We start from the raw sequence: 10,443 nt of genomic DNA, 5'->3' as shown, positions 1-10,443 counted from the left end.
TGTTCTATTTTGGAGCACTGGTGGATTATGGCATTGAATTCAACATGCCAATCTGACAAAAAAAAAAACTCATTAATATTATGGCATTGAAATTCAAAGTTAGGACATTTCTTTAGTAAGTATTAATATTAATCAAAGTTAGGACATAAGACCGTCTTAATTAATATGAGGAAATAAGACCGTCTTATGCATAAATAAGTGTATATTTTAAATTGTACATTTTTTTTCTCAAAAACCAAACCGAAACCGTTTGAAACCGCACCGAACCGAATCAAACGGTTTGGTTTCATTTAAGTTTTGGCTTCAAATCCGCACCGCACCGCACCGCAAAAAGTTTCGGTTTCGGTTGTGATTTCACTCGAAACCGTACCGAACCGCATCGTGCCCACCCCTAATGACACGGCCGGGAAGCAAATAAAAGGAAAGCGAAAGAGTTAGAAGGGCAAAATAAAAAACAGTGAGAGAAAACTTATCGTTCTGTTGAATTGAGAGGTAATGGGTTTTGACTTTCCTTTCCTTTCCTTTTTTGTTTTTGTTTTTGTTTTTGTTTTTTTTTTTTTGTCTGTCTTATAAGTTATAGTAGTTGTATCTATCAACAACTTTCACACACTTCGATTGAATTTTGATGTTGTTATGGGATTGTACAGGTGTGACATGCGATGCCTTGCAGCAGCATTTGACAACTGAATAGTCCAATGTTCATGCATGAAATATATTAGTAGTAGCAGTAGAAAAAGAGAAACTTTATACAGACTATTAAACCATGTTGATTTATGTGAAAAATCTCGCACACCGCCGATCAAACAAAATAAATTACAACTTCAACTTTAACTTTTAATTGAATCAAGGTCTTTTGTATAAAGTCTTCACACCCATTAATTACTGAAATATTCAGATAATGTTAGGGAGATTAATTTTTTTTTAAACAAAATCTGCAAACCAAATGATGTGGTTATTGATGATTGGATTGTTACTTAAGCGTTGATTAACGTGCTTATTTCTTATTGGTGAAACATCATTTGGTTTGCAAATTTGTTTTAAAATTTTGGTCTCCTTAGCATCATCCAAAATATCTCGCATTGACTGTATCTTTGAGAAAAGAAGAGTTTAAATATCCTAACCCTACTCCAACTAATACCAAGGTATTTTGTGGTAAAACCCCCATATGTCGGATTGCGCATGTGGTAATTAGCAAGTTGGAGATAATATCAGTGTTATTGTAAGTGGGCTTTTGACCCGTCTCTCAGATAATTCAACATTAATTACATGAGTGATTAAGTGGGAATAATATTAATGTGATTAGTGATGAACCAATACTCATCTCTCTTAAACTTAAAAAAAAAAAAAAAACCTTAATCATCGTTCATGTACGCCCAAGGTATAAAATATCGATGATATCGGAAATATCGGTAGTTCAAAAACATGGAAATTTCGATGGAAATATCGGGATATTATCGATATCGATAAAAATTGAATAAAAACCACAGAAATTATAAGAAAAACTTAGAAATTTTTATTGAAACTTTGCAGGATGTTTATTTAGTCAATTATCTATTAGTTTATCACAAAAAATTGGAAGGAAATGCATTGCATGATAGATATAACTGATTTAAGTTGATTATATAACGAGCTGGCAAACATTGTGACTGTAGAAAATATGTAGTAATTAATGAAAGAAGTTTAAACACACCATAATCATTTATATATAATGAATTAGTACAATATTTTACACTTTATACATTGCATGATAAGATACATGAGTAACTTAGCAAAGTCTAAAATATCGATGATATCGGAAATATCGGTTGTCCAAAAAAATATCGGTAATCCAAAAACACGGAAATTTCGATGGAAATATTGGGATATTATGAATATTTTAGACCATGTGTACGGCGATGTTTGGTTCTTGACCAAATGAAATGTTAGGTAGATCAAATTTTAAACTAGATTTGCAAACTAAATGATGTATCACTAATAGGAAATAAGCACGTTAAACAACACTTAGTAATAATTTAATCATCAACAGCCACATCATTTGGTTTAAAATTTGATTCTTCCTAGCATTATACTGCAAATCGTTTACAAGAATTAGTTTGTTCTGTTTTTCTTAAAAAATTGTAGGAATTTCTTACAACAATTTTGATAGTACTATAAAATTAAGGGTCACCTTTGAAACAATTTGCGGTATTTAATTAAATTGTTGAGCTATCAAACTAAAAAAGAGATAGGTTTTGGTGCTTATTAGAATAGTAATGCTAAGTAGATCAAGTTTTTACATTACATTTACAAAGATGTGTCACTAATAAAAAATAAACACATAAATCATCACTTAAATAATAATTATATCATCAATAATCACATCATATGATTTATAAAATATAAGTTAAATAGATGATATCTCTAGCATTACCCTTATTAGAAAGGTTGTATTTAAGATGACTACATGGTGCACTTATACAAGGATGATAATAAGTTATGGCCAAGAAATATTCAAATTGTCTTGTTTGGACATAATACTCTGCAAACGGATCCATATGTTTCCTTAACAGAGTTTAATTTCCTCACGGTTGAAAGGGAAGAATCTCACCAATGACACGGCTACCGTTACATCCAGTTAATACTAAACCAAATAAGATACAACAAAGGGACTATGATTCTCTCCCCTCTTTTTTCCATTCCTTTTCATTTCCTTCTCTTACATTCTTTATTTTGTCTTTCTCTTTCTATAAAAAATAAATATAAGATGTTGACGTGGTTTAACCGTGACCGTTCAATTAGGAGGAAAGGAAAGGGGAGAGAAAAAAAGAGGAAAGAGAATCCTACTCCAGAACAGAGAAATTAAGGAAAAGTAAAACCTAATATTCAGTTCCAAATTATCTATATACTAAAACTCAGTTCGACCGACATTGTTTTTCATTGTTTGTGAATAGTGAAATGGTGGAAATACCCTTTGTTTCTTCTCATTCCCATGTTCTGTTGTTGGCTTGGTAGAACAAAATTCTGGTCTTCTCTTCTCTCCTCTCCTCATCTGTCACTCTTCATTTGATTCTTATCCTCCACTGAAACATCGGAGACCAAAGCTTAAATATGGTTCTTGACACCGTTTGGACCTCGCAGTCTTGCATGTTCTCCTTTCTCTCTCTCTCTCTCCACTTCTATTTGGCTTCTGTGGTGGCATTCGAAGATCTGGTGGTGGGATTTGACGATCAATGGTGAGTTTTTTCATCTGGGTTTTGCCTCATTGTGGATGATTTTTGCCTTTTGCTATGAAATTTGATTCAAATTTTTGAAAAGTTTAATGCTTGATGTAAATCTGCATCTGAGTTTTGTGTGGTAGATTGACTTAACCTCTCATATTGTGAAGGTTTTCTTGGCGTTAAAGGTATGGATTTTCTGTATTGTTGGATTTTCTGTGTAGTAAATTGAACTTGGTTTGTAAAAATTTCAAAAGTTTGATGGATTAGGAATAAATTTTAAATCATTGTCATGGTTTGATATACAAATGGATGATCATGATTAATTTTTGGGTTTAATTTAGCTGTTGATGATTGTGGATGAGTTGTGAAACTTCTTTTCTATTATGTGATCTGTGCCTGTTATGTTTTTCTTATCTTGATTATATTTGATTGAGGTCATGATGATTTATTGGTATTTTTAAATATGATCCAGGTCTGAGCATTATGGTTAGCCGGTCTGCTTAGTTGAATCAGCTAAGTTTCATGTCTAACATCGACGTACAACTTCTCACTGCCTTTGGTATGTTTTCTGTTAATTCATAACTCATTTGAGTGTGTTTGTGCACTTGAATGCATGCATGTGTACCTAGATGCCCGAGAGATCATTTTTCAAATTGAATTCAATTGGATAAGTTTTTTAATCGAAAACCTGGGTACCTAGATGCTTTAAAGATCATTTCAGTCATCGATACAGTACTTTTGTAATTTAGTAGTTGTGCAGTTTGAGAATTGGTGTGTAGTTGTTTGTGGAATTCAAACAATTTATAGGTTACCGCATTCACATCTCATAAGGAGATATTGACATAGATAAATGCAGGAGATTAATGTGACCATCTAAAAATCCGCACTGCATTCCATCACAACTCATTTTAATAACATTTATAATCTCATTTGTTATGCTAAAATTTTGGGCCTCTTTTCTTTTAAAATTTTCTGCGTACCGAGTGTAAACATTGTTGATAATGTTGTTGTTTACAATTCATAGTCAGTGGACAGAACCTAGGGAAAGAGTGAAAGAGTATGCATGTATTTCCTCTGTTTTGGGTGAGTCTCAGTTAACCAGTGCATATAGTTTGCTTCATTCTATCACTATTCATTCGAATAACATTTATAATCTCATCTGTCATGCTAAAATTTTAGGCCTCTTTCTTTTAATTTTTTTTGCGTACCGAGGATAAACATTGTTGATAATGTTGTTGTTTACAATTCACAGTCAATAGACAGAACCTAAGGAAAGAGTGAAAGAGTATGCAGGTATTTATTAGCTCAAATTCTTATATTGCAGCCGATTTCTATCCCGCCGCAATGCGCGGGCATTACTATCGAGTTATACATATACTAAAACAGGCTTCCCCTAGCACCGTCTTTCACTGTTTGTGAACAGTGAAAGGGCGATAATGCCCTCGGATTTTCTTAGCTTTTGTCGTGATTTTTCCTTTGGAGTGCAGTGAATTCCCGATTCTACCCATCCAGTCCACGCGTCCTGCATTCTTTCTTTCTCTCCGTCGACTCATCTGTTCTCCATTTTCTGCTTTCCTCGTCTAGGTTTTCCCTCAATATTTTCCTTACCAACGAGCCAATAGGAGTTTCTTGGTGAAAAGAAATTCTTGACAGCTTCCCTATTACCAGTGCAAAAGGTCCTTCATACTCTCACTCATTTCTTCGTCCTAAACCCTTATGTCCAAAATTATTCGGTAATTTCACATTTTTTTAATTTGAGTTTGCTGGGATTTATTCGATTCAACTGGGGTGGGTTTTTGGGTTGTGTGGATTTTTTTTTTTATTAATTTAGATTTCTGGGTTTTTTTTTTTTGGTTGGTACCGCAATGATAATTTCGTTCAATTTCAATTTCATTTTCTGATCTTTGTTTTAATTTTGGATTTAATCTAATTATTTGGATTCTTATTCAATAAATTTGTGTAAAGTAGGTTTTTTGGTGAAGAAGTGGTTGAACTTTTAATTGTGCCTGTTGTGTTAGTTGTCGTTGCTGGACCAGCAAGAAAAAAAAATCTGCTATGCATAACGACAGACCTGCTTTTTTGCAGCAAGGACCAAAACATGTAGAAGTGAAGGCTTAACTGTTTGGGTATTTCTCCCCTAAACCTAATTATTCTTATTTAAATGGAGTCTACTTTTACAGATACGAATTTGTATTATGTTAGTCAACTGTCTGTCGAGGTCTTTTAATGCAAGCAATTAGATTTTCTTTTTCAATGAATTTTGGGGGGGGGGGGGGGGGTGGGGCGTTCATTGATAATCTGGGTTCCATTGTTTGGTAGCCGAGAAAACGTACGAAAAAAATTCTTAATAAAATTCTGTGACTTTTTGCTTTTGTGTCCAGTAAATTGAAATCTTTGGCTCAGCCGAGCTGTGTATTAGTTAGGTTCAGTTGCATGGATTTTGTTTTAAGATCAGCAAACAGTTTGAGATTGAAGTTTTTGTATTTTTTCATTCCGTAGTTATGTTAGTACTTATTACTAGATGGACTCTAAGATCTTGGATCGAATTAATGGTGCACATCCCTGCGAATTTTTGTTTATAGTGTAGAGTAGATGTATTCGACCCTCGGTTGTTCAAGGCATAACTTGCTGGTGCTTTTGTAGTTTAGCTTTACTAATAAGAAGTGTTATTGCAAGTGTGCGATTGCTTTCTCTTTGTCATACACTGATTTCGTAAATTGTTTGTCCAAATATGTGTAATGGTTGATTATGGCTTGCATATGTTGTTCTTCGATTAGTAGTTAGGGTTGTTAATTTCTCTAGTTTTTTGGTTTGATTCCGATAATTTTTACAAATGATGTAATTATAAATTTCAAGTGACAAGTATGTGCTGCATCAATCAGCAAAAGGAATTAAGCAAAACTGTACTTTCATTTTAAATTTGACTGGTTGTTCAACCCAAAATCTGGGATTGTTGTCTTTATGGTTATAAAAGGTGAAGATTAGAGGAATTTAAATGCTTTAGTTGAAGAAGGAAAACTGTACATATTCATGTATGACCTATATTGCTTCCTCTCTCTTTCACCTATCTGATCCGTTGGGATTTTGATCTCCACCATTACTAATATCCGTATCTGCTGCCATTGTACACACACGTATATATATAGTTTCTTATTCTTTTTAATTAATAGTTATTTGAAGTAATAAGTGAGCACCTATTGTGAAGTGGCCCAACCCCACATTCAATTGCAAATCTGGTTTATAGAAAATCCTGTCAGACTCTTCCTATTGCTTTCCCATGCCTCTCTTCTCTAAAGAAGAAAAGTGTGTTAAGACTAAAAGCTAAGCATTTCAATGCTTTTCTGATTGAATTGCATAACGTTTTGATATTTATCTCTGAATCCTGCCAGTAGCTTAGTTGCACAATTAGGGTTGATTAGTAAACCATATGGGAAAAATCCAATGCAGCATAGTTTCACAGCTAGAACCTTAACCTTCTATCATATGCGATAATTATTAATTATTCAAAATCTTGCTAACTAACTTAGCTGTGATTATCTTCTGTGCATGCCTCTAAATCAAGGGCAAAAAACTCAAGGCACAAAAGGGTTCCATCAGCAAACTTTTGAGACCCACAATAGCAGGAAACATGTTTCTTCGAGCGAATGTTTTCAGTTTTTTGTTTGTTTGATTTCTTATATGAATATGTTTTGTTCTTTGTTTGCAATGGTGATTATTAAAGTGATGTGTGTTGTGTATGTCGCAGGTCTAATGTATTGGAAATGCTTCGACTGATCAGGGGATGTAAGGGATGTAAGTGATAAGGTAGTGGGCTCAAAATTTATAGTATGATGTTAGTTTTCTTTTTAATTCTGTATTCATGTCGTATAACTGCTTAATTCAAGTTTGGCATGTCAGTTTTTATATTATTTTCGAACTTGAATGACTTCGTAGTATTAAATTGTTGGTGGGGGGTTGAAATGAAGTTGAAAATATGATGTGCTTTGTCCAGTAATTATGTTTGCACCTTTTGAATTTCTTTCCTTATATGTAGGTTTAATTTATTTACTACATTTCAACCCCCCACCCACTTAGTGGGAAAAGGCTTTGTTGTTGTTGTTGTTGTATATGTAGGTTTAATTTAGAAATTCCTGCATACTTTTTTTCTCCGGATAGTGTACCGTGTGTGGACAGCTTCTGAGTGGAATGGTTGTGTGTCATTAAATAACATGATGTTATCGTGGTTGTGGGTGGGTATATGATGGCCCAGGTGATGCAACATGAGAAGATAACGGTTTTGTGCAGGCATGAATTATGGTTTGAGAGTTCTATTTTTTGGATTTCCTCCCTTATATGTAGGTTTCGTTTAGTATGCGATGGTAACACAAATGGGTAGCAGTTGGATTATTTGGGACTCAATGTGAGACATAAAGACAGAGGAGGAACTTATTCTGTTTCTTATTGCAAGTCTATTAAATTTGGAAAGGTTAAAAGTTTTTAGTAAGCTTTGGCAGATTAAATACAAATAATTGTTTAAGTTGAGATCTGGGACCATGGCTTCTGGCAATCCATGAAACCAGGTGGTGGGGGAAAGCCATTCAGGTATTCAAATATGAAGTTTCTTACGTATTAGACCGAATTGGTTTGAGCATGATTCAAGTCTCAGTACAGCTGGATATTTGTTTCCTCACACAGATTTTGTGCATACCTTGATGCATTTTTTTCATAGAAATTACTGGATTAATTCATCCTGAATTAACTTTTGTATAATTCCACCTACATGTGCCTTGTTTTAATGATTAGTCAATGGATTTTGTTATAAGTGTTACATGTAAAGATCGAATACATTGAGAAGTCACTCTTCTGTATCTGGTCAAGAAGAATTACAATAACTCATGAAAGTAGCCATTACGTTTGAGGAAAATTTTTACTTATACCACAAGCCAAGTACTTATCTAAAACATATTTAATAAACTTGATTGTCTCTGTTGCGATTGTCTCTGTTGCGACTCTGTTTGCGTTATGCATATCAATGGATTCTAAGTTTAGCATGTATTTTTTATTTACTCCCACAGCTACAGTTCTCTAAGTATGCATACAAGGGAAACCATGATTCAGAACAGTGTATATGTCTTTGTAAGCTAATCCTACCGGTAATAGAACTACGCCCTTTATCTCTGCTTGCATGCTTTTTAACATGGAGAAAAATTGAATTTTAATGTTAGAATTAGCATTCTTCTTGGTGTTCAACTACCTGGAAAGGGTTCTTGGGATTGTATTTTGGAATGAGTGTTTTTGATTCAGAACAAAAGGTCAATAATCAATATTATACCAACATACATCTAATAGCTCAAATTTATTTACTACAGCTGATTTCTAATCTCACAGCAACTTCTAATCTCACAGCAACGCGCGAGCATTATTACCTGGTATAATCTACGCATTCATGAGATGCATGCATGCCTGCATCTGCATGCGTGCCAAAAAGCGTCTCTTTCATTCTTATTTTTTTCTTATTTCATGTAACAAATTTTCACTACAAGGAAACTAGAGGCGTAGGCATTGTTTAATAAAGGGTGATGTGGCGATTCACAGTTAAATATTTTTTTTTTAAATTATTAAAATGAAATTCAATTATCAACCATCACATATGATACTTTTATTTTCTTAAATTTATTAAAAATGTTATTTTTGCATGCATTGGGTATAAGATGATGATGCAACCAGGAGCAAAGCTACATAGGGGCAAGGAGGGGCTGTCAGCTTCTATGGTTCCGCCCCTCTGGTCCTATCGTAAGTGATGAAGTTGGTCTGTTTTTCTAGGTTCCATTGTTGCCATGCAGCCCTACTGCACAGAGTTCTATTTTTTTTCTTAAAAACCAGGTCAAAACGACGTTGTTTGGCCCCTGTTGCCTTCACTCTTCCCCACCCTGTTCCATTGAGTAATGCTATTCATACCATGTTTTTGTACCACATGATCTTAGGTAGCATTTGATATGGACAATCACATCATTTGAATTAATTAGATTTTTAATTTTAGTTTATTATTTAATAAAATAATAATTAAGAAAAATTAGTTAATTAAATGATGATTGTGGTATATGAGGAGTCTTTCTTCTTCATTTCCTTGGTTTTATAAATTTTTCAAATGATGAGGTTGTCTACATCAGATGCCACCTAAGGTGTTATAGAAATGTGGTATAAAAACATGGTATGAATAGCATTACTCTGTTCGATTTTCTACTTTCCCACTTTGAAAACCAACTGGAGAGGAGAAATCCCAGCAGCGCAGCAGCCCGTTGCCCTTCCTTGCTTCCAGACTTCAAGCTAACCCAGCCCAGCCGCCAACCATCCTCCAGCCAGCTGCCATCTTTGGCCCCTTCTCTCCAAAATTTTAAGTAAATTTTTTTAATTTCTAAATTTATGTCATCCCTAACCGAATTGATTATTTAATACAAAATTTTGTTTAATTGATATATAATTATAGAGTAATTAATTAACATGGTTATTGGTTATTGATATGAAATCTGATGAGTATTGATGAATGAAATTGTTATTTAGGGTAAATTTTGAATTCTTGATTATTGATATTGAATTGAATTGAAATTTTGTTATTGAATATTCATATGATTATTAGTATTGATTAATTGAATTGTTGGTTTAATTAGTTATTAGGCATATAGTATATGAAGATGCATGGTAAATTTTCATCTTTGAAAGGAATAAGTGATCTTGCAAAGGAGTTGGTGAAGACCGGGAGATGTGCAAGCTATAAGTTAATGTATAGGCTTCTTAAATTGACTCTGGTGTTACCGGTTGCTACTAGTTCGGCGGAGAGAGCTTTCTTGCTATGAAAATTATGAAAAGACCATTGCGTAACAAAATAAGAGACCAATGGTTGAATGATAGCATGATTGTTTACATTGAGAAAGATGTATTTACTTTTATTAGTAAGGAGCCTATTATGCGACGTTTTTATTGCCGGCAATTGTAACTTATTTGTATTGATAAGTTATGGACGACACTACTACATAAAAAGATTTGATTTTTGCCATATTTTTTTAATCTAGCACTTTTTTAAATTCACACCTCTCAAACAATTCCTAACTTTGCCACTAGATGTAACATGTATATGCAAAATAATTTCTCACATTTGTATCATAATATTCGCCGGCCCTAAATTCCCCACAAAGGGTGATATTTCATTATGTAAAACAATACTAATAATAGTCAAACAGTCCTATGGTTTGATAGTATTCATCTTTCA

General features: G+C 33.6%; 1 long non-coding RNA gene across 7 annotated transcripts; it reads left to right on the top strand.

Moving 5' to 3' along the window:
• Positions 1 to 4,698: 4,698 nt before the first annotated feature.
• Positions 4,699 to 10,241, top strand: LOC103402183 (uncharacterized). Of its 7 annotated transcripts, XR_011577318.1 has the most exons (5): positions 4,710 to 4,873; positions 5,283 to 5,323; positions 6,943 to 7,230; positions 7,311 to 8,123; positions 8,252 to 10,241. It is a non-coding gene; the product is annotated as an uncharacterized lncRNA (long non-coding RNA). The 7 variants fall into 7 exon arrangements; XR_011577319.1 differs by lacking the exon at positions 8,252 to 10,241 and having other exon boundaries at positions 4,699 to 4,873; positions 5,166 to 5,323; positions 7,311 to 8,170; XR_011577316.1 differs by lacking the exon at positions 8,252 to 10,241 and having other exon boundaries at positions 4,699 to 4,930; positions 5,166 to 5,323; positions 7,311 to 8,170.
• Positions 10,242 to 10,443: the final 202 nt, after the last annotated feature.

This window comes from Malus domestica, chromosome 02 (assembly GCF_042453785.1).
Source record: "Malus domestica chromosome 02, GDT2T_hap1".
Taxonomy (NCBI): domain Eukaryota; kingdom Viridiplantae; phylum Streptophyta; class Magnoliopsida; order Rosales; family Rosaceae; genus Malus; species Malus domestica.
Note: the sequence above shows the minus strand (reverse complement) of the source record. Positions and strands in the feature narration are given on the sequence as shown.